Source organism: Patagioenas fasciata, chromosome 8, assembly GCF_037038585.1.
Source record: "Patagioenas fasciata isolate bPatFas1 chromosome 8, bPatFas1.hap1, whole genome shotgun sequence".
NCBI lineage: Eukaryota > Metazoa > Chordata > Aves > Columbiformes > Columbidae > Patagioenas > Patagioenas fasciata.
Genome location: NC_092527.1, coordinates 20,749,537 through 20,775,185, shown reverse-complemented (window position 1 = coordinate 20,775,185; position 25,649 = coordinate 20,749,537). Strand labels below are relative to the sequence as shown.

General features: G+C 41.7%; 1 protein-coding gene across 10 annotated transcripts in view; it reads right to left on the bottom strand.

Moving 5' to 3' along the window:
- Window positions 1-25,649, bottom strand: part of NDST2 (N-deacetylase and N-sulfotransferase 2) — a 136,858-nt gene that overhangs the window by 30,959 nt on the left and 80,250 nt on the right. For 8 of the 10 annotated variants that reach the window (XM_071811818.1, XM_071811819.1, XM_065843304.2 and 5 more), the window contains one exon: window positions 21,167-21,227. The exons of the other annotated variants lie outside the window; for them this stretch is intronic. The gene's annotated coding sequence lies outside the window, so the exon portion shown is untranslated. The remainder of the gene's footprint in view (window positions 1-21,166; window positions 21,228-25,649) is intronic. 10 annotated transcript variants of the gene reach the window in all.

Sequence of the window (25,649 nt, the reverse complement as noted above, 5' to 3'; positions counted from 1 at the left end):
TGCTGTTGGGAGACATGATTTATCCCTTCCTCTGACAACCTAGTTTGCAGCAGATCTTTGTTCTCTTACTCCTTTACAATAAAAAAAAAAAAAACAAAAAAAAAAAACCAACAACAACAAAAAAACCACCAAACAAAAAACAGGCTTAGTCCTTACCATGCCAATAACAGAGGCACGGTCCAGCACCACCTGCTAGCAACGTAAACCAACCCTTTGGTCTGAAAATGAAAAGGTCCTCCTTAAAAGAGCTTCCAGGAAGTCTGGTTTCCAGGTCTCTCTCTGCCTTCTCCTCATCACACTACACTCACTGCTTAGGGTCATTACAACTGACTTGACTAATTTTCAAAAGCAAAGGAATTTAAAACTTTTACACTGAGGTATTCCCCAAAGCTGAATGTCAGCACCACAAGCCTCTATGGGTTTAACTGCCTCAGCACAGGGCAAAATTGGGAAGAGAAAACAGTTGTCTTGTTTTTCAGCCTGCCTAAAGATCAGATGTGTAAAAAACAATAAATCAAAAATAATTTCAGCTTTCAACAGTTGCTGATGCTACCTACTTAATAAAAATAATCTCTAGCTTGGCAGCTGCACACTTTTGCTGGAATGAAAAGGAAAGACAAGCACTGTGGTAGTGGAAGTGCTCACAGAATTCAGAGCTTTCCATCAGTTATGGGGATGTAACTGCTCTGAGGCTGCACAGGTCTCTGCAATGCAACTGCTCGTATTAGAGAAAGGAGGCACTTTCCTCAGAGACAACCAAAGGGGCATCCCTGCTTCTTTATTTTATGTGCTACTGAAGCTCTAACACCCAGGTATCAGGCCACCACAAGAACTGCAGTCTCTTTTTGGAGTTTCCCTTCCTTCCGTTTTGTGCCTTTCTAACACACAGATCTATGCACGCTCTGACCCAAGCTCTTTTCCCAAACCAGGTGATGATGCAAGATTCCAGCTCCTCTCTGCAGCCAGCCACTTGGAGCTGTGGGACGACCAGAGTTAGTATAGTTCAGAGTCTGCCACACTACGGGTACTCCAAGTTGCTCTCCAGTCCCACCCAGGTGAGAAGTGAATACCTCAGTAACCCCAAATGGTAGGAACACAGCATCTTCAGCCTCCTCCTTACATGGGTAATCAACAAATATACTCTATCATGGCAGAACATCTCCAACTCAGCTGTGAGAACAGGAAATAAATGTAGCTCCTTCCGCATCAGATATGGCCAAGGATCTAATTTCCATTCCCTCATGCACCCTGCTTATCACAATTCAGATAAACCATCCTGCGGCAGAAAGCGAAACATATTCTCTGCTGTCTTAAGTAACTTAATCAAGTGGGGAAATACAGTCAAACTGTGGCAAAACCAAGACAACTCAGTATCAATCAGATTTGAAGTGTCTTAATATAGAAATGTACGTTACGACACTTTATCGATAGTTGCCATGAAAGCAGCCTAACCATTCTTCGAGATACACTTTAAAAATTTCACCTCAATTAGCAAGAGGCTAATCTGCTATATTCAGTTGCTTCCTCCTGTTACGTAACACATAGGAGCTAATCTTCCTTTCCAATCTATTTTATCTAGGAACATATGACAGTAGAGAACAAGTTAATACTGTTACACTGAAAGTACATCCAAATGGACATCAGAAGAAAGCTGTAAGTATGTTCTACCAAAGGATAAAACCTCAGGAAAGGCTCTTGTGCTTACCTGTTCTTGTGTATTTGCACCAATATTCACCATTGCTGGGCCCGTAAAAGAGCGTGTTTCCCCAGCTGTGCACAGCAGCTCCCTCCTGCTTGCCTTCAGCTGGGGTCATCTATTCAAAAGACTTCCATCCAGTGTAAAGCTCATGGCATATGTCCCAGTCTTTGTAGTATCTAATTTTCAGTTCTCTATTACCTTGGTATGATTGAAATAAATAAGCCTCCTGGACTCAAACCCAAAAATACTCATTTTTGCTGGCTTAGCTGTTGCATGGCACCTTTTAACACAGCACAAACTCACTTCAGAAAAAGAAGGGGAAAGTGATATAAGCAAGCTATAAATGTGGCCTAGCAATATGAGTAAAAAAAAGCAAAGGGAAGAGAGTGGAATGAATGGAAGTGGAATGACTTGAGGTCTATGGAGATGACGCATGCTGGCTGAGACAGTGGTTTGGATTCCTGGGTTTGCAAGGCAGGAATAAATGCAAAGTGCTCCACTGCCTTCACTAAGCCTTCATGGCCACCTGTGCAATGAAAATCATCACCTTTTTTTTCACAAGGGTTATAGCAGAAATAGATCATGAGGCGGGGGACTCTGAGGAAGACTGTCAGGGTCCTATGTACACCAACAGCCTCTGAATGCCCTGACCAGCCCCCACCTACTGACCTGCAAACTGTACTGGAGCCCAGGCCATGTCCTGAACCACATTCCAAGTATGCTCTGCCTTGCTGACCTGGCCTTGGACTGTGAACTCACCAGAATCACTGAATTCTAGGTTGAACTCGTTGGTGGCTGTCACTGGCCGCCTTTACTTGTCTTGTCAGGGTACTTTGCTGAGGAAGCCACCCGTGTCAGAGGAGGAGGAGGGTGGATGGAGAACCCATACACAGTGGGTGAGGGCAACTCCAGCCTTCTGAGGTCCTTATGGCCTTGATGGACTCTGCACCAGCTTCACACACTAGTTAGTTTTCAAAGCACGAAGGATGTGTAAGTGACAGCAGGAGAGAGTCTGCTAGAGAAACAAGCTGATAAAGAGTCGTGGCTATTGTTAGACTTCCCTGTCTTAATGTGGGTGGAATTATTTAGTTTTCGCTCAAACCATCTGTGTTTGTAATTGTTACAAAATCAGAGCAACACAGGCAAGGCACACCTATTTCCACACCTCAGTTTACACTACGGCATGCTCACTACATTTTTAAACAAGAATTTCAACACAGTACCTTTTGTTCCTCTTTGTAAAAACCTTGTTTTTAGACAATCAACAGGGAAAAATAAAACGCTCAAATACATGACTTCATTTTAAACTGTACTGTAGCTACACATCGCCAATTCTTCACATTCCTCCCATTTTATGGACTTAGTTGCTAAAGTGGGTGCTAAATTATTACATTTTTAATTAGTCAACTGATTACAAGTAGATTTTTTTTTCTACTATGAAGCTGCGTCTTTAAAATACTCTTTCATGCAGAATAAGTCCAGGACCTCATTAACAGCCTAATTAACTGCACAGACAAATTCAGGAACAAAAGCTGCCATATTTGCAATCAAATTTACCCTCTTATAAAACTGCAGTTTTGTCAGGAAAGCTCAAGAATTTTGATCAAAATGTACATCTCCATTAGGGACTGCAGCTGAAGACAAGAGGATCTGAGTACTGAAAACTGCAAGGCGCCCAGTTATGGGGTTTGGAGATTAAGTCAGCTATCTGGGAGACTGTTTTCCAAAACTGACAGGTAGTAAAATTCCCAATAAAATGCACTCAACTACTGAAAATCTGATTAATTTTCACTATTAACATGGAAACCATTTATGTTTTGAAGAATTAGGTTTTTTCCTTTCCACGAAGAAATTTAGTTTTGAAGTCCACTTTTAGTTTCTGATAATGGAAAAACGCATGCCTAACCTTCATGTCAAAATTAACAGGATTATTCCTGTGTGCTATTTTGCAAGCTTGTGTAAGTATCCATAGGATTAAAAAATTATGAAACTAATTCTGTTTCACGCATAGCAGTAAGATACAAGCTCAGATGTGACACTTCAGAAAATAGAAGTATTCAGAACACCACTTATTATGAAACTTGGTCTAAAGCAACAATCTGTGTTTTCAGAGTTACTTTTTCTTTCTTAAATACTCAATTTGGTTCAAATAATTTAACCGAAAACAGAAAATCCCAGTAGCCTTTTTTAAAAAAATCAATTATCAGATTTCCTTTTCTCAGTTGGCAGGGAAAAAACAGAATTGCCAGAAAAGTGGCATTTGCTCCAGGTGCATCAGCCTGTACAGCAAGGCATTCAGTAGGACAGAGGACACACTTCTCTTGGTCTGGTCTGGTAGCAGGTATTCAGCCTATAAAATGCATTCCAAAAAACCTGATGACTTGATCCACCGCTTGTGTACAACAACATAACCACTTACTAACAGGTAGTTTTACTAACGTGGTGGGTCTTCTGCTCTTCAGCAATGTTTTTGTGGTAAGATTTGTTCCACAAACAAGTACACAAAAATGCCTTATGAAGAGTAAGGAGCCACATCTCCACGCGTGCCTCTGCGAGCCTGGACGTGCCAGGAAAACAGCGGCCCCGGCACCACACTGACCACCGCAGTGAAGCTGTGCAGTGACAGCAACACCGTGAACACCACCAGATTTGCCCAGAGCCCCGTGTTTTCCACTACCATTTCATGCAAGTTGATAAACAGCTGAACTTTGCCTCTACAGACAGGCTAGCTGATGGCACTTGCTGTAATGCAGACAACAATTTTCCACAGCCTAGCCTACCTTAAGATAAAACATTGCTACTCTTTTATAGTGAACTAAGGGAAAAATTCTGCACTCAAAACGGGAAGAGGAATTTATTACTAATCATTGTTTAAAGAGCTAATGCAACCAACGCTCAACAAAATAGTGGCAAATACACTCCTTTATCCTGCCATACGTACTATCTCACATTAAGAAACACAATCCAGAACAACAGATAGAAGAAGGAAAGCATACAGAGAGAAAATTAGTCAAGTAAACAATTTGGGAATGATTGCTGGAACAAACAGATTTGCAAGAGCAGAGAGAGGGAGGGAGGACTTGGCAGCAGAGGCCGGGAGACTGTTCCAGGAATAAGATGCAGCATGAAACAAAATGCAAAGCTGAGAGTAGGAGGAAGAGATAAAGGGAGGAGTGCACAGGGAGTCAGAGGGGAGTAGGAGAAAATGACAGCTCACATTGCTTAAGGAGGCAGAAACATAGCACCTAAGACAGAATTTGTCTGAGACGCTAGGTCTAGCTTGCCTACTTTTAAAAAACATAGGTTCTTTAATAATCAAAAGAAGCAGGGTCTGAAAGGCTTAACAGCTCATCTTCAAAGATGAGTTCCAGCGGAAACCACTTGCATGCTTACAGCTTATGTATTTAATGCTGACAGAGAAAGGCTCATACAGTCTGTAAGTCTAAAATTCGCCATGTCTTGCAATATTCCGGATACACCACAGCATTATTTTATCCCTATCCTGACTAAAGCCACTGCTGGTTTGGTTGTGGAAATCTTAATACGCTTGCAGTGCTGTGTAACTACATTCATCCCTTTCCTTTGTCCAGAGAGCAGAAGGTGGCAAGGGCTGCATTAGGCAGGAAAGTTGCCTCAACTGCACTCCTCCAGAGCTTTCTGCCCCTGCAATTGTAACCTGTTTCCCATACAGAGACAAAAGTGGTATTAGCTAGCTGACAGGGTAGATTACCTAAAGAATACCCACAATAAAACATTATAAATGTTGAAATTTCAGCATTAATGTTGAAATCTCAAGTACAAATGTGCTAATTGATCTCAGTGAGGTAATAGATACTTTATAGTTTTCAGATCAATTAACACTTAAAATCTTGTGCACAGATGTGATGGGAGAGAAACAACCGCATTTAGAGCATTCAAGTAAGTGAAACTCGACTTTGCAGCAACACAATAACTAAATAATTAATGCTTTTTAGTAGCCTCAGATTAGATTAACACTATACTTCCAGACAAAGCTTTTTCTACTCAGCAATGCTGCAAAGGTGAGAGCAAATGCAGTCTGGATATCCAAATTCTTTATTTTCTTATCTTCTTTGTTGTAGCCAAAACACAATAATTAAATAATTTTCAGCTAGACAGCAACTTTGAAGAGCTATAATTATGTTACTAAAAATACACCGTGATAAAATCTTTTAAAATTTTAGACATTAATTTTAAAGTTAAATACACAAATTAATTTTAACTCTAATTATTTGGTCTACTTAACTCTCACATAATTAATTGGGTAGCTGGAATATAAAGATTACAGCTTTTTGGAAGATGGGCTCTGTTTTTTTACACAACAAAGAAATGAGGCGTCTACTTGAATTGTAAAATTTAGTCTTCATTATGAATCTGGGTTAGTGTTTCTGCGATAATTTGAAATGCTTTGACTTTGTCCTCACTCTCCCGTGAAGTGCTAAGTGGCTTGCAGAACACTCGTGATTGCAAGTGTTAACGGCAAGCGTGTTCAAAGGACCTGCTGACATTTCGGTACCTGTAACAATAATCTTGCCCCAGTGCTTTTATGCTTATTTTTGCCCATATTCGCCCCGTGCCTGACCCTTAGTTTCCCAACCAATTTATCTGACATGGCCAGGCAGTGTCATGAGGCAGCTGCTGTGCTGGATGCACCCCAGCCTCCTCTGCCTCACCAGGCACTGGCGTCGCTGCCCGACTCCCCTCTCAGCTCAGGGGGGCGCAGGCAAATGTGCAAATTCACCAGTATCCCCCCACTCTGGTCAGGAGAGAAGACCTGCACATCCTTCATCTCCTCAGCCAGACAGGGCTGCCAGCTGGACTAATGCGGTGGTCATTCTAGCTCCAGGAAACCCATCGATGCCGCTCTTGCTTCCAGCCCCTTGTGTCCCTCTGCTCAGAGGTGCAGGCCCTTGGGAGCAGGGCCAACAGGTCACTCTACCCAAGCAATGCCAAGGGGCACGTGGAGGAGCCGTGTACTATCCTCATTCAGCTACTCCAAAGTTAAGGCAGGGTGACTGTTTTCTATCTCATTCCTGTACACATAAAATGAAGACTCAATTTTGTCATCTCATCCAGACACTGATTTTCCAGAGCATTCAGAGAGGAAAACTCCACAGCTGAGCCACAACCAAGGGCTCCATGTTCAGACCAACATTAGGAACTGTCACGGAAATTTCGGTGTCTTTTCTGGCTTTCTTCTTTCCTCGCAAAACTACAGAAGGGGCAGAAGGAAGAGCAGCATTATCATGGGAGACAAGACATGGTGGGATATTAACACCTTTAACTTTCCCTTTGTGCGCTGGTCCACAAGCATCAGAAACACATTCAAAGACCATCTTAGAGTTAGTGAGAGTTCTCCACGCACCCTCTGAAAGTGAGCTAGACATCCTAAAAGCTAGTCAATAGGAGAGTAAGACTGAGTTCATTTCTTTATGCCACTTTTAACTTGATGCGGTTACACATTTGCCAAACCCCACCTGTAAAAGGAGAATCACATTACACAAAGATGCTGAGCACCGATGCTTCACAACAGCACTTTCTGAATGTATCAAAATGAACTGTTATCCTGATGTTACCTGGGTAAAACACAAACTTCAAAACAGCGATAAGGATGGGATTGACACTGCTCGCTGCTCCGCTGCAAACACTCCACAGAATGAGATTTGGGACAGACAAAAGGTGAAAAATTGTCTAGCTCTTCCCAGTCAGTAGAAGGATCGTAACTCGGCTTGGTTTGCTGACAGCACAGAGGCTGCTCCATGGAAGGGGTGAAAATTTTCTCCCCTGCACTGCATCTGTCAGGCTCTCATACATTCCTTTTTCTTCACTGCTGCTATTTGCGTCAAACAGAAGAACCACACTCATTCAGCAAGGGCCACCTCAAAGGTTAAACAACTTGCAATGGCATTTAATTTATTGGGAAGGAGGAAGAGAGTGAATTTATTTTAGGTCAAATTGTTTATATGAAGAATCACCTTGGACTCTGCAAATGCTAGGAATACAAATAAGAGGAAATATTTGAGACCTTGCAGACCTGAACATATTAATGTAAATCAACCAATGTAATGTAGGTAGGGCGAACCAATGCCACAAATCCTACCCATAACTACCCTACTACCCAGAAGAGACACTTTAACTTCCATCCCCTGCTCCTTATAGAAAACCAAACCTGAACAACTCTACATATATCAGTGGGAGACACTGGAGGTCTGTGTTATGTGTTCTCCCACATTCTACAAACACTGCCCCCCTGCCCTGGGAAAGACATTTGGCCTTTACACAAATATATTCTGTACTTGAATTTTCAGTATAAAAATGATCACTTACCCTGAAATGAAGCATACAATATGGAGTGGCCACTATGCACCACAGAAAGGCTGAAAAGCTACAACACACTAAAGCAGAGAGAGGTGAATTTCTCCATTTGGTCATTTTCGGTTCCAAAAATAAGTGTCTCTACATAACCTCAGTTCATATATGAGGGTATGAAAAAAAAAAAGGATTACGCTTCCTTTGTTGTACAATACCCAACTTTACAACCTTTTGTTTGGAAGAAGGCATCACACTGGATTGAAAGCAGTGGAATGGAAAAGCAACAAAACCAAATCCCTTTGAGGAATATTTTGCATTAAAGATGCCTTCAAATTTGCAGTGAAAGATTCCAGCACCAGCCATATTCTGCGAACAATGCATGCTCTCTCTCCGCCAGCCCCTGTGCCTGGCTTGCTGGATCTATAGTGAGTTTGTTATTGCCTAAGGGAATATTCGATAATGAAGAGCTCCAAGTTTTCCTTTCGCTTCATGCCTGGGCTCATCCTAATGTGTGTAAGCAGGCTTATTTTGCAGACTTCCCTTCTCGACCTCTTCCCCCTCCTATTTTCCAGCAACATTTTGTATAAATGAGCATTAACAATCGCCTCTCTTGAAACAAGCTTATTGAATCCATCATCTTCTTCGGAGTGTCTCAGAGACTAAAATGAGGTTCCTAGCTTTCAAACACACCCAAGTGCTTTTACTGCACTAGCTGACTCCATCACAAAACATCAGAAAACTGAGTGGTAACTACTCAAGTACCTGCTCCAGTCCAGCTCTGCACTACAGGTAGCACTCCATCCTGCTAGAAGAAAATGTCAGCAGGGTCCGGGTGTGTGGAATAAGGTGTGACAATGGAGACACACCTATACACACTGAAGCAGTAACATTAGTCTAAACAGAGTCTCATCCAACTGGACCTTAATTGTGGTGCAGTCACACATGAGATGTGGGAGAACAACATGCCAAGCAAGATGACAGCTTCCTACCTCACACAAGCCAATAACAGTTTGGTGAAGAGAGGAAAAACAGTTTGAGTTGCTTCATAACTCTGCAAGAAATTACTTGAATTAAAATTGCTTCTTTACCTATCGCTTCCTACTCTTGCCTATAGTTAGTGGCTTTGGGAAACACTCATTCTTCTTTCTCCTTTTCATGCCTTAACCTTCAATTAAGAATCAAAGGCAATTTAAATCTCAGCCTTGTTTAAATTTTGACTGGTTTCAGGCAAATGGCTGCATCCACTCACAAAATGCCTCTGACATGCTATAACATTTTACTGAGCACATAAAATAGTTGCTTCATGATGAACGACAGCAGTGGGGTTATCGGCTTTTCGTTACATTTCATCTAAGATGAACACACTTGATACATCATTTCTGGATGGTTTAAAACAATGGAGAACATTTTTATTGAAGATAATTTGTTATTTTTTTAGTAATTTCTTCCAAATCATTGAAGCAGAAAATCCACATAGGAGGTTGTCTGTCTTCCAGCAGTAAGGTAAGACCCAAGATTCCTGGAATTAGCAGCAGGTCAAACTCTGACAGGTTACTTCAGCTCTGTGTTGGTTAAACACTCCTGTCAACATACACCTTTTCATCACCTCTTCAGGTTTCTTGAATTGAATGGCTTATAGAAAGGTCAGATCCTAATACAATATGGAAAAAATTTCATTGCAGTTTTAGCTAACACGAAACATATCACATATGACCTGAAACGCTTAAGTAGAGACCATCACCCTTCCTCATCCTTTTGAGCTGAAGCTGGGGAGTGAACATGGAGGGCACAGAACAGAACTGAAAACTGTGCCTCCTCTTCCACATTGACACATTGTAGAGGGAAGGTTTTAGACAGCAGGAGCTACATCTACACAATTACTTACAAAGCAGCCTAACCATCTGACTACATTCATTACTGTAAGAGGAAAAAACAAAGACCCTTAAGAGAAGAAGCCCTGCAAAAAGTTTCTGGCCTGTGCTCCGGGCCAAGCTCTTGGCTCCTACATCTGCAGTGTTTGGCCACATTGCAGAAGCATCCATACTGTCAGCATGAACGTGATTGGTTAAATAAAGCACAGTTTTAAAGGCCCAAATTCTGTTTAATGTGCCTTGACCAGGGGAATGGCAGCCACATCTCAGCTCAAGGATGAAGAAATCTCTTAATAAGCAGAAAATCCTCAGTGTTCCAAGTGCATCTTATTTCCTAAGGAACAAAAAAATTTAAATCAAACACATTGTTAGGTAAAGGGTATTCTTTTACTAGTTTGTACTGAAAGGTAAAAAAAAAAAAAATCTATAAAAATTTCAATTTCTAAGCTTTCAAATTGCTAAATATTAACTTAGCGCAACTAGCTTTGCTCTTGAGATACAAATGAGAATGATTGCTGTGTGACAAACCACTGGATAATGTGGTTTCATTAGTCCTCAGGGACCATATAAGACATCATCTGATTTTTAAAATGTTCTACCTGTAACGACTCTAATCGTGACAATGATGTAATCAGTTACCAATATTGCTGATATCTATTCATCTTCCAGCCAGGTGCCCAAGACACAAAGTGACTATAAAGGGTCAAGGGAATATCTATTTATAGTGCAGCGTGAGCAGTAGCCTCGGTGAAGCCTCCTTGTGCTATGCATTTGTGAGCCACCAGCTCCTCACAAGCCAGATTTCATCCTCCTCCAGCATGTTTCAGAACCTGAATTTAACCCAGCAGCAAGGTTAGATGCAGAGACATCCTATCAGGGAGGGAAAGGGAGAGCAGAGGGAGGAGGAGGAGGAGGAGGAGGAGAAGGAACTAACAAAGAGCTTAATGAGCAAGGACTGTAGCAGGCATATCAGTGCGAGACACAAGCCCTGCCAACTCCACTTAGTGACTTTATTAGTGACTAATAAAGTCACTGAAGAGCAGCTCGTCCATCCTCCTCTCACAGAATTGTCCTTGCAGATGACTGCGTAATAAGCAGTCAAATAACAAGGCACGAAAGAAAAACAATGTTTTCTTGTAACAACCTAGGTAAAAATTAGATAAGGAAAAGCAAAGCATGCACAAAGATTCAAATTCCTACCTTTAAAAGCGAAATCCTCAAGTGAAGTTACTTTCTCAAAAGGGGTCTAACAGTCAGCAACCCAAGGAAAGACATGGAGCCAAAGGGAAAGTAAGAAAGTCTGAGAGCTGCTTTTCACAAAAATCATATGTAAAGTGAGCTGGCCTTTCTGGCTGAACCATTATTACTAGCAGTGGCTGTCTTCACTCAGTGTTGCCAAAATCTCTCAGATCATTTTGCAAACCTAAGGACGCTGGAATTTTAAGAGCAGACAAATTGGAAAATGTAAATACATTGATGCTAAAAAAGAACACATCACTGCTGCAGTATGAGCACCATCTAGCTAGTATATCACAGTGCATCTACAGGTGGGTGGTGGACAAAGCACAGTCCCACATAAACAACCCACAAGCACAGCCCTCTTCTCCCAGAAACTATCTTGCCTTGCAGCTCCTCTCTGAAAAGGTTCCATATCACTCCCTGAAATCGCAGGAACAACGAGAGGAAAGTGAGGAAGACGGTGTGCAGAGGAAGGCAGAGAAGCATGTTCCAGTACTCAGATTGTCATAGCACACGGCAGATTTGAGATGCTCCTTCAGGATGTGGATACAGCTCCATTCCTTCCTCCTCTTACACACTGCATCTCCTCACGGTAGGGTGTTGAACTCCATTTGGATGCAGACAATGGGATCAGGATCCAGCAGCAGTTCAAAGGCATTTCTAAGCAAAGTGACTGAACAAGCTTAGTGCCGGCGCAGGCAGAGCGGGATGCGGAGCGCCCCGCTTTTCTCCCCTTCGCTCCCCAGGCTGCACGGGCAGGTGCCGCACCATGGGCAGCCAGTTCTCCCTTTGTTCCAGTGGCAAGAGGATCAAGGAGGAAAACAAAAAGGTACCACCACGAAGAACAGCAGCACCTAAACCCACATCAGTAAGGTAGAGGGAGGAGGGGAGCGGCGTGGGGGAAAGAGAAGGGAGAGGGAGAGATAGAGGGAGGGCAAGCGGGCAGGCAAGGGGGGAGCGGGGAGGAAGGGAGCCCACAGACGGCAGTGCCTGGCACACTGACAGCTTGGTGCCGGAGTTCGTCTTCTGAGGCTGTCACAGGTTTATGGATGCCTCCAGACTGACAAGCTGACAAGATGAGGGAAACTACACTCAGCAAATGTATTCAGTAGCAGTAAATTGCTTCTCATGCCCTAATGTGGCTTGCAGTTTCACTTAGTGAACCGATCTCATTATCGGGAGGGGGTGGGGGAAGAGGGGAAAAAAAAAAAAAAATAAAGGCAAACCAACCCGACACCAGCTAAGTATACTCAGACACTACTCTTGGAATCTGGGGACTGGAATAAATCTGCAGAGGAACACAGAAAAATCACCTTCTTCCACACCACTAATGAAGAATTAACATGTTAAAAGAATGAATACATAAATCTGAGATTATGTTCTGTCCTTGCGTAAGCATGTTCGGCTGCAATGGTCGAGGCGGGGGGGAGCTAAACTCTATACCCCTAAAAGACTGGTACAAGAGGGGCTGACTACTTTAAAACATAATAGAAAACAGTATCTTAGAGGAACGGAGAGGCAGGTAGGAAAGGAGGTGCTTCTGACCACAGCAGCATCTTCTCTTTGAAGATGCAAAGCCCTAGATGTCCTCAAAGTTGTACCCTTTCGCAGTCCGGGTTTGGGAGAAGGTTTTCAGACAGGGTGACACACTAGCACACATCTCTAGAGGAATTATTTTAACAGGAGCTGACAGTGCAGAGCACAGACTTCTGTAATAAGACAGCAAAAACTTAATGCAATAGAATGGTACAGGGTATTAGAGAATGCTCTGAAAGAGGCCTGAATCCCAGGGATTCAGGTGCTATCTCTGTTATAAAGCTAACAAAATAACTCCTTACAATTTTATCCTGACAATAACAAGCTAAAAACTAAGATCAGAAACAAGGCTCAATTATGAGGCTCTTGTGGTTACCTACTAGGACTTAAACCTGCTTTTGCAGAATGTCTAGCTTCTCAGAGTTACACTGAGCAGGTAGCTGCACTAAGGTCTGTCTCAAAGATATTTTCTACTGTCTCATTGCTCTGACAGGACAGCAACAAGCCTCAGTAGCTAAGGTAGAAAATGTTTTAAATTGTTTATTATGAGTAGATGACTTTCCTTCTGAATGAACAACAGAACTAATTCAGAATGGGCATACTATCATATAGTCTTTCTGTCATATAACAGTACAATGATTTGCTCAGTGCTGTTTAATCCTAGAAGATACATTGCCAAAACATAGCAAATTATTTATTCATTTATTTAATGTGAAAACTGTAAAGAGCACTGAGGTATTTGAGAAAGAAAAGCACACGGACATTAAGATATTTGTTGCTAAACAGTGAATAAAAGACAAGGTGCTGAGGGATAAGGATTACACACGTGAAACTAGTGCTGCTGTCCTAATCAATCAACTGAAGTTAAATGGATATTGAGTACCTTTGAAAAATGTAGTTTCCACATCTAACAGAGGAGACAACTCTCTATTCTGCCTTTGTTTAAAAAAACCAAAATCTCACATACATGTCATGCTACAATGTAGCACTGCAAGCATGAAAGCTTCTTTGTGAACTGCAGATGAACAACGGTGACAAAAATTTTCATTTATATATAACTAAAACAATTTAAATTTTTAGCTTCCAGCTCCTATCTATGCCAGTATACAAACCCTTCCCATTCAAGCTGCAGTATGCAAAAAGCAGGTGTTGCAAAGTCCTCAATACTCCACTAATCACAAAGACAACAGAAAATCCTGACTCCGCACAACAAAGGACTGATTTTTAGAATAACCAAGATTTTCATGATGAGTTTTCACTATACACTTAATACATTTTTCTCCAGTGTCTTACGGAGATTCTGGTTCACTAGACATTTGCTAGTAGCCTTTTCAAATGTGTTCACTTAGAGAGAAGAATTACTGCTGGTCCACATATATGAAGACAATTAACTTTTGCTCACTGCCTGAAGTCAAAACTTCAATAGCTCTCTGAAAGGCTGGATTTCCTCTCTTCCTCTCCTCCATCCCCCCTACCCAAACCTTCTGCACTTTCCCACTCTCCTCCAACTTCCCAGATCAATGGCAAGTAGAGAAAAATTTAGCTCTGTTGCTGCTAAGCATCACTTAAAGGCAAGTACATCAACAATGTCCTCATGCCAGCAGGTAGTTATAGTGAGATTTCAGGGATATTTTCCTAAATAGTCAGTCCTAACTACTCTGGCATGATGCAAGCTGTAGTTCTGCTCAACATCACTTTGTGCTCACTGTCTCCAAAGAGCCCTGGAAATAAAGGGGGAAATGCTGGGTGTTGCTACCAGTTAAGAGTCAGCTTCTACTCCTGCGTGTTGTGAGTGCAGCTTCGCCTTTCCAGATAGCTTTCCCATCATGAAGACTGGGATGACCATGTAGGTCTCTCTGTAACATTCCCTACGCTGGCTATGATATACAATAAGGCCTTTCTGACAACCATTACGTGATCTTTGTGTTTGCTACTCAATGTATTTTAATTATTGTAGTGTGAGCAGAGGCACAGCAGTAGAGGTTTTCCACCAGGATCAGTGGGCTGTTTCCGAAAGGTCCAAGGAAAGGTTACCAAGAGAATTATAAGCCAATCATCAGTAGCTTTTAACCCACTGTAGAGGTGTCAGTATCTTTATTAGACAACTTCTGTAGATCTGTGAAATAAAACAGATTTTTAAAAGTAACTTTTGTTAGGGTAATTCCCAGGAAAATTAAGGCAAACTCAAAATGTCTAGTCATGATTCAGATAAAAGTCTCTCTTTTGTCACTGGCTGAAATCATGTATCCACTGCAGCATTTCTGGACCAGCCTGTGTCTTTCCTCTACTTCTAACACTCATAATCTGGAAAACATATCTGAAAACCAGAATCAACTATTCGGAGAAAGAAAGGGGCCTTTTAGAGCCTCTACAGCTGAAGTAAGAATGGTGGTTGTAGCAAAAACAGAAGTATTTGTAGTATTTCCTCCTTACCAGGGTCATTCTCTGTGACAGCATGATTTCTAAGACGCTAGTTAGACCCAAACCTCTTGCTGTGCTTTGTATCAGTAGCTTAAAAGGGTATATGGTATCAAAGTAAACATGTTTGAAATAAGTAGTCTTAGTACTTTGTAAATAACACAATCTTGAAAAGTTAAATAAAAAGGGAGTGAAATCCCACTGTCCAAGCAAATACACTAACAGACCTATACTGATGTCCTGGCTTTATACCCCAAAAGATACTCAGTTATCCTCTCTCATTTATTGGGCTATACTACAGGGTGTTTACTTGGACCTTTACAGTGACTTTAACTGGCTAGGCAAAACACATTTTTCATACCCTAAGATGCCTGTTACAAGTTTTTCAAAATATCTCAAATTTAGGATGCTATTTACACTGATTGCACTTGAGAAACAGACGGAGTCTAAACAGTTTTAGAACTACCAAGACACAGCAAGATATGTTTGTTTAGTTTACATTCTTTGAAAGATTTTCTTCATCAAGCCTTATTTGTAAGCTACCACGACACAATAGCATGGATAGTGCTATCCCTGAAGTGCTAACCTCCAGACAGAAACACTTAACAAATCTACTGTGGTTTACAGTAATGTGCCAAACAAGAATTTTTCACCAGTTCTTCACCCTCACACATACACACCCCCCAGTCTCCTCTGCCCAGATCCTGTCCCCCAGGGCTCTGCCCACCATTTCACTGATTCACTTTGCTTTACCACATTTTTCGGGTAAAGACAACACACAGGATTTGCTGCAGCCAGTCCCCTATATCTAAACTCTCACTGAAGCCAGTAAAGACCAAACATGCTTGTGTGTAAATCTTACTGGAAAAAACAATAGCAAAGATAGATCACTACTGAGGTACCTTAATACTGCACTAAGTACCTGAAAAAAATTAGATTTCTTTTGAGTTCCTCCATCCGTCCTCACCCAAATATTGATAAAGGATCTAAATTACCTTAGCTCTTCTCAAAAAGATACTGGGACACAAAGCAGATTTTCTGGGAATCACTGATGGAGGAGAGAGAACTTCTCATTCTCTTTAGCAGCCAGAGAAGGGATGTGACAAGATTTAAAGATGCATTTAACCCAGCCAGTATCTGACTGTTAACAGAGGAACAGCTTCCTGTCTGGAATTTCCCCTTCAACTGAGGTTACACAGATCCACTCTGTAGCACAAGGAAGACTACAATTAAACCCAGTCTAACAAGCCACGTGAATGTAGCCAGAATTGATGCAGGGATGGAGGCTGAGAAAGGAGACAGACCCTGCAGACTTGTGTAGGTACGATCTGTTTGACTCCAATTAAATGCATAGATCTTGACAGATTTCTAGCTGGCTTGAATGTTTATGTTGTCACTGGTGAAGTCTACCCTACCCAAAATTCAATCCAAGACAGCTATGTCATATCATTCCTTTTTTTTTTTTTTTTTTTTTTGGCCTGCCACTGAAATAGAAACAAGAGTCTTCAGAAGGTCTGCATGTAGTTGACTTTGGGATTAAGGAGGAAAAAACAAACAAACAAAACAAACAAAAACCAGGAAAAGTTTTGTATTTCTCCAAACATGCCTGTCTCTTACATCAGGAGACAAATGAGCCATCATTCACCCTGTTTGGAATTAAGTGCCTGTCTGATGGATGAGAAGAATTTCTGAGGCCAGAATAAGCACATAAGGCAAAACTCTCTTCTTCCTCTTAAGTGAAACAAAGGGGTTCTGTTATAGGTACCAGTTACATCATTAAAACTTGTGACAGATGACAGCATACAGAGCAAGAAAACTTTCATCTGTCCCACCAAAGATCTGGAAGTGTCAGGACCCTGAGGGCACCATCAGCCCTTAACCACACAGACCAGCTCAGCAGGACCTTCACGCACCCCCTCTGCCTCTGGCCCAGCACCCCCCTGAAGCTCGGGCCCAGCCCTTTGCTCTTTGCCTGAACTCTGCTGTGGGTGTACCTGCCTGCAGCCTGCCTCTGGCCCTGGCTCCCGGATGGACTTAGGCCATCAGTAGCTTGTCTCCTGGAAAGACTCCTCATACATATGCTGTACCCTGTACCCAGTTCTGTCTTTGGCACTGTCTTCTAGCTGGCCTATGGACCCATGCTGCAGCCTTCAGCCCTGTGTTTTTGAACTCCCAGATGAAGCCTCCATCTTGCCTCGGACTGTCCATAGACCCTGTCACCAGCACCTGGCTCTGCTGAGACCCTGTGGGACGGTGGCCCATCACTGGGAGCAGTGCCTGGGCTGGGGTCACCCCTGCCCCCGCCTCGCCTCAGCTCCCAGCCTTGCTGTGCGCTCACAAGAGGCTGGTGCGTAGTGCTTGCAGGAGAAGATTTAAAAATCGATGGAAATAATATTCTTCTCCTATAACTGGTGCCTGGACAGGTCCTTCCTGGGAAGCCCTCCAAGTTGTCCATAATCACAGCCTAAGTTGATTTCCAAGCCTTTAAGCACAGCCTTAGGACAGATCTTGGGAGTTTGGTGAGGGCATTAGCCCAGTAATAGATCAAGAGCTGTAATGCCAGATACAGAAAATATATTCTGAGAGACTGTTAGAGTTTTGTAATATGTAAGCACGTGAATCATTTTGTGGAAGAAGGTGAAAGGAGGAAAGAATACGTTTGCATTTACAGGAGAAAACTTTATGTGTTACTTCTCCTCTTCCATGTTAAAGTAGGAAAAAAGCTCTTGATGTATTGAATGCAGCATTCCCCACCCATAAGATTAACCGATCATTTAAAACACATGGAGAGAAGGGTGAAAAGGGCCAAAGTCAAGCCATTCAATTGACAAATAGATGATATATTCGAAAGAGAGGAACACAAACCTGCCAGAGCACCCTAAGTCGTGTCCTTCTGCTTTGTAATTATTTTTTTGTCTCTGCTCAGCTATGCTCACATTTCCTATCTCAGACCTCCAAAGCCCATTTGGGGATAAAGTAGCTTGTATGGAGGAAAGGATAATGAGGTCAGTAGGTGTTGCTATGCAGGTTGCTAGCCTGACAAAGCCCTCATACTTAGTAGTGCCTACAATTTGAGACAGTTATTTCATTTTTGTATTAATCTTTAATACTCAACAGGCTCATCTTCAGCAACAGCCAATCCTTAAAAATGATGTAAACTGTAACTGGCAAAAATCCACCACTAACTTGCCAGTTCTCTTGAACTTCAGTCCAATAAACTAATTAAAATGTCTAAGACCAAATCCTGTCCAAGCCCTAGAATTCATTCCCTGTTGCATAAATGTGGCATGATGTCATGAAGACACACCATCTAAGTAAACCAGCACAATTCTGGAGATGTTTCAATGAGAGGATCTCACTGACATGATTAGATCACTTCCACAAGTTTCAGAGGAACTGGTTACTGTAACCTGCCCTAGACAATAAGATGAAGAACTGGTGAATGCAAAGAAATACCCAGTAGACAAGTCCTTACTAGAATCAACTGACAGAAAAAAACCAGACACAGTTAACATCCAGAAAAAGATAAAATACAATGGAAGAGAAAAGGAATTATTTGTCCCTCTACTCCTGCTATGACTGAATAGAGATACATCACAGGAAAATAAAGGCTTTTAGGAAAACGAAGGTTTCTTGAGAAGTAAGCTGCAGGCATTTAGTGGCTCACTCTTGTACTTTTTCTGTAATTTAACTGTGGAATATTACTGGGAGAGGCATCTCATTGCAGAAAACACTAAAACATTATTAACCAATAAATAAGTATTGCTAAGGATGAACTAACAATCGGTTAGCACAAGAAAAGCCCAAAGTCCTCTTTTAAATTACTAACAATAACTTGAAGTTTCCAATAACTCTGCTCTTATGCACAGTGAAATGGGTTCTGCATGCCCAACCTGGCTATATATCCTACTGCATGGTCTCCTCTCCATCTGCTATTATTTCTACATTTTTGCTGTCTTTCTCCATTTCCTACCTTTTGTGTCAACGAAATCAAAGGTGCAATGACAATTTACTGTGGCTGTATCTGAAATCAAATATTCTTCTCCATTTGCTGTTCTAGTCATGATGTCACATATACATTGACATGAGTGGCATATACAAAGCATTCCATTAATATTTTTACTCACTTATTATCATTTCTCATGTGAATATTACACCAAGTGTCTCTGGAATTATGCAACTACTCAAGCTGGACAGAATGCCAATGTGGTCACTGCACTCATTCTACTTCATCACAAACTTTTGTTTAATTTATCCAGTTTCTCCTCTTGAGTTTGCAGAAGTAGCCCTGGCTTCTATTACCACTCTAGTCCTCACAACAATGTATTGCAAGCATAAAAACCTTTATCACGTGTTTTGAATTATTTCTGCTCCTTTACTAGTCTCTGCAAATCACACCTGTAAAATTGACAAGAAAAAGTTTACAATAGAAAATATTTGCTATTTGAATCACATTGGAAACACGAGCTATGAAAACAGGGGCACACCAACTGCATAGCTCCTACACACCTCTTGCAACCTCCAAAATCTTCTTATATGACCAACGCCTGAAGACTTTTGCCAACATGTCTCCAGAAATTTCAGGGTTAGAGCTGAGAGAAAGAGAAAGCAGAGAGCTGCACCGTGAGTGGGGCTGGGAAGGGGCTGCCAAAAGAAAGTGGGCACTGCATGGGGATGGCCCTGGAAGTAATCGTTCATTTGGACAACAGTATCAAACTTGTCTATGGCTTCCCAGGAAAATTAGGGTTAAAGTCCAGCTCCCAGTTGACAGACAGAGGAAGTTCAGAGCTGCAACATGTGCAGGGCTCCAAGAGTCTGAAGTCCTCATTTAGCATGTCTACCTTTCCTGACCACCTGAGTGTCTGTGCACTGGAACTCACCATTAAGTACTAGCTCCTGCAATTTCCTTTCTATAAAACCAGTCTACTTGCACAAGGAATGCACCATTCCACCCTCTCTTTTTTGCCCTCTGATTTTCTGCGCAGCTGAAGCCGTAAGTTTGCTCACATAAAGCAATCTGAGAGATCTGTACAACTGAGAACACTTTTCAGGCATGAAAAAGTACTTCAACCAGACTTGTCCAGCACACACACAAAACCAAATCAGCTCTGTTCTTTCCAAGCAAAGAATCTAGGAACCTTTCAACGACGTAAGACTTGACTACATCATTCCTCTTCTACTGCACTGACTGGAGGAACTTCCACTCTTAGGATAGCATTGGGCTTTTTGCAAGTATTGCAGCACCTGAAATCCATAAATGTCATAGGAGCCTGAATCTCTGCAAATTTTGCATCAGGCACCTTGACAGGACTGGTGCTTTTTTTGTTATATTAGAGTTCAGTATTCAAACATATGTCTTATATGAACTCCACAAGAATTACTTTCACTATTCATCCAGACAGTACTGACAAAAAAAGTAGGACTCCTTTCCTTCAGTACAGAATTTAAACCAACCCAATATTTCTATTTTGAATTACATTTATGATACTTCCTGTGAGTATAAGTCATGAATGCAGTTCCAGTATGCTGGGAGCAATGTAAATATAGTCATTCCCAAAGGGATCTTAGAGCTGTTATGCACAGGTCAGAAATTCTGTGAATCGCAAACCTGAAACCTTAAAAGCTTTTTAGTTTGCATCCTTCCCATTCCTTTTCAAAGGCTGAGTTAATGGATACTGAACAACATTGCCTCAAATTCTGCCCACAAGGTATGGAAGTAGTAACGCCATTTAAATAAAGTAATGTTTAGCAATAAGCAAACACTCAGTCCTATCTCACTCAAGAACTGCATCGGAAATTCATTTCTGATCCAAATTAACTCATCTGCCACTTTATGCTGGCAACTGTGCAACTGAAGACAAGACACATGGAACTGTTTCCTCTGCAAATCACTCTAAGAGGGGAAGGAGGAGTGCAACTTCACATTGCAGCATATCAGTCTAGCTGCCTCCTCCTTCTACTTGATTCCTAGCCTCTTATTTTGACACAAGACCACTCAAAAGGACTTCAGGAAGCTCCCCTTACCAAATCTAGATATGTCAGCCCACAAAAATGCAAAAGATTCTGCACTTACCTCTGATCACAGTCTGGTGAAGAAAAAATACTCATCAGCTGCTTCCCTCAGGAACAATGTTCTGGTTTAAAATAAATAAAGAAGAAACAAGACTTTAAACAGTGCTTCTCTCTCTCTTCTTTAATGTTAGTCTCCACCAGTGTTCATAAACATTTACTTAGCAGAACACAGTAGCTCTCCAGAACCAAGGTAATGATTACATTACACTAACTATGGCATGAGGACAGAACGAGGCCATGACAACAGCCTTGTTGGCACCGACTAGACAGTGACATGGGGCTGCACTGCAGCAGGCTCGATTGTGCAAGAGTGAGAAAGACTGGGGTGAGATAAGAAATGACAAGTGCAGGGAAAAAAACAACAACAAAACCCCAACCAAACCAGGAACCTGGATTTAGAGGTAAACCACAAAGAAAAAAGAAAGTTCACAGAACAAGGAAATGCGGCATGAACTGAGAGAAGTGGACACGCCAGCATACTCCTAATGGGATTTCTCACATCTGTTCATTAACATCATTGCCTTTGAAACAGGCAACAAAGCAAACTATAAGACACTACCTTCTTTAGTCTTGGCCACAGCTAAATCAGTTCAGTAAAACTTCAGTAGTGTCACAGCATCTGTATAGTCTATTGGCAAAGCTTTTAAAAGAGTCAGGACGATTAGGTATCCTGTGAAACAAAAACAAACCACCGAAGAATGGAGTTACACCCTTCCTCCACCCCTCCACCTGGCTGGTGATCACACAGATTAAAGTACTTTGTGAAGCTAATTGAAGCTCAGGAAACTTCCCTGTGTGTACACGCACCGAGAGCCACACAAAGAGCAACTTGCCAGAGAGAGCACCTCAGTGGAGACACTGAACCCCCAAGGGAGGACACAGATGAGACCAGGGTTGGGGCTAAAAGACTAATTTTACTTTACCAGTGAGACGGCCTCTAAAGGCAGCTCTTCCACATCAGCTGTGTCCCAGATACACATGGACTTTGCTGTAGCTTTCCAGCTCACCCAAACCTTGATTCAGCAAAAACTCTGACCTTTGAGTTTCCAATAATCTTTTATACCTCCACAGCCCATTAGTAAACAGAGAAGAACCATGCTTGTGCTGGCTGTAAACATAACCAAGTGTGCCCAGCTCCCTGCCTCCCTTGTAAATTTACAGTAAAAGCAAAATTTTCTCTTTTCTTTTTTCCTGGTTAAATAAAGTTAGTTTAGAAAAAAAGCACTTATCTTTCCTCAGTACATAAATTTCCTCTTTCATTTTGATCCATAATTCTTATGTTTCTTCACTAAACCATTTGAGAAGGCAGAATGAGAAGCCCTGCATGGCTGGCCTCACGGATCCCAACACACCAGGGTAAACATCAAAACTGCCAGATGCGACAGCAAAACAACTGAACTACAAAAGGGGTGAATGTTTGATGTCACTGCAAAAAGAATCCACAACTAAAGAAATGTTTTTCACAGAAATGTGACAATCCAGTGAAACGCACTGAGAAAAACAATTAATTTAGGAGGTTAATTATTAGTAGAATTTATATGATGGCAGTGGATAAGACTTTCAGACATTCACTCTCCCAGATACACCAACATCCAACTAATGGCATTTAATGTAAGTTTCTCATAGGGGCTCACTGTCCCCTGATGTTTCACTGCAAAATACCTTGCACTATTACCAAAGTGGCAACTTGGACCGCAGTGGAGCTTCACTCTGGTCTACTTGGTTTTACTTTCCAGAATACAGTTTACTTGAAACAAACACACATCACACACACACAAAACCAAACCAACCAACCAAAAAACAAGGACTAACAGATCCCAAATGAAGAGGGCACACTTAAAGAGGAACGGGAGTTATAAATAATTTTCTTTTCAGCATTTAAAAATGCAACTTGCTCACACTTACAGAAGCTCAGAAAGAGTTATATCAATGAGGTAAAGAGATTCATGCTCTTTGCAGTTCCAGTTTTCCACTAAGACATGTCACAACCAATAGAAGTAGAAACACAACAGGGCAGGATAAGATGGGAGGCAGAATTTAATAGCAGTTGAATGGGTAACAAGGAATTTAAACTGAATGCAAAAATTGATAAGTAGCCAGTGATGAAACAGAAAGAACAGAGTGATTTTATCAGCAGATAGATTTTTCCATCAGTACAATATGACTGGAATCAGCCAAACCTGATTTCACTGCAAGATTTATAAAAAAAACAACCCACCATAAACTAAAGGAGCAGTTAAAAGCAACACTAAAGGGATAACAGTGCTGTCACTTCCACAGAAAGTGAAGTCAGGTGGCAAAAACCTTGCCTAACGATGTCTCATTTCCCTTCTCCATACATATTCCTCTGTCTACGTCACTGGTGAGAAGCAGCGTATTTGTATGTTTGGAAAGCCCTCGGCACAAAGTGCGCCTTACCACCATTATCAACAGCTGCTAAAAAACACCTCCCAAATGCTTAACAGAGAAGGTAACACCACATTTCATCTCTAGGCATCAAAGCATTTACTAATGGAAGTGAAACTCTGCCTAGCTCACAATCAAGCTATTTTGGAAAGAGGTCATTAACACTAGGAGCATCATATCTTTTCCCATGTTTGTATTTAGTTTCAAATTTACCAGCCAGAACAGCAGAGTGGGAAGCTCAGGAGCTCGTGCTCTGGCCACACAGGCTCCCACAGCAGCTCCCATTACTCAGGGTGTGTGCCATATGGAGCCTCAATAAGCAATGGCATTTGTATTCCTGACAGTTTTATTTCTTTCAACACCAACCACACTGGAAGTCTCACTTTTTACTCCAGAAAAAAAAGGCCAAACCTGAGTGTAACAGATGCTGTCTGGAATGCCCAGGACACATGGGAGAGCACGTGTGTGGTCTCCTTCACCATTACAAGTTATAACAGCTTTTGGGAAAATGAGAAGGGTGCTTAGTTTTTCTAAGCATAAAAAACCTTAATATTTACACTAATCAAATACAACAGGGTCCACTTAGTCAGAAGAACGGTATTCACACAGAAGCCCAACCAACTGGAAGTACTTTCCCATGAAGATCTTATTCTCAGTCCGGGCAAACAATCAAATTCGCACTAGAGACAATAGTAATTACACCAAGGAAAGGTGGCAGTCCTTAGATTAAAAATAATAATAATAATAATAATAATAATAATAATAATTTTAAAAGACCAGATCAGAAGCGCAGTGGAAACACTTAATGATAAAACATACATTGGGAAAACACAGAAAGTAGCTTGATACAGTCAAAATATGAAAAGATTTACAAGGAACATGACCAGAGTAGAAAGCTCTGCTCAGTAAACGGTGGATATTTGTAGTTAATTTCTGTAAAATAACAGAGAATGAAAACCACAGGTACCTGAAATTTGCATTTCTTCCCAAGTAACAAATACTTTACAACATCACTGGAAGAGCTGGGTAGCTTTACAGTTCAAAGACAACACAGAGCAAAAACATAGGTGACCTTCAGATGGGTACAGGGAGGAAGGATGGATGGGCTGCAGCAATTGAACAGGAAAGAAAAGAGAAAATGTATCTAGAGAAGGGGGAGAGAAAAGGCATAGAACAATGTGGGAAAGAGTGAAATGAAGAAACACTCATCAGAAGTCACTGTCAGAAACTGCACATGCTCAAGAAAGAAGCACAATGGAGAAAACTGCATTCCCTGTCAGGATGATCTCCAAGGAAGTAAAGCAAATGAAAACTAGGCACCAAGGATATAGTTGAAATAGTTAATCAAAGACATTTGCCATCAAAACAGATTATCTTAACACATATAGCTCTTTTATGGCTCATTCATGTGCATCCAGCAGAACTGGTTTGAGAAGGGAAATGATTTCTAAGATCCCATGAAGCTCTTAAGTGAATACATATTTCTGCTAAGAGAAAGCAGTCTCATTTTCAAAGTTGTAGAAGTGACCTCTTAAATTCCTCCTCTCTCTCTTGTATGATGGGTTGCCTTCAATGTAATTCACTAGAGAAGCTTTGAGAACAGAAGAAAAAGGCAGAGCCATCTGAGGAAGGAGAAGCATTCGTTTCATCATGTAAAGCAAATGGCTTAGCATGGTTCATCATTCAGCTAATGCCCTACTTCAGCCTTTGCCTGTCCTGATGTGGCATCACCTTGTCTGCACACAGAGGAACGGATTCCTCCCCATAAGCCCATTCATGGCACAGAGGGCGTGTGGCTCAGACCCCGTCTGCCATCAGCATGCTTGCTTGCAACCGTGCTGCTCTGAAATGCCCATCACCCTGACTGCTCCAGCAGTCCAGTTTTCAGAAAGGTCAAGGCAAGCAGGGAAGTGTTAAAACCATAATGTTATCTGTCTTTGCCTCTGTCCTTTTCTCTCCGGCTATCAGCTAGCTGTGTGTGTCCCAACATGCAAAAATGCAAACCAATTGCAGCCAAGGCCAAGGGGGGAAAAAGCTATCAGTAACAACCTTCTTCCCAATGCTGCAGCCTAGCAGCG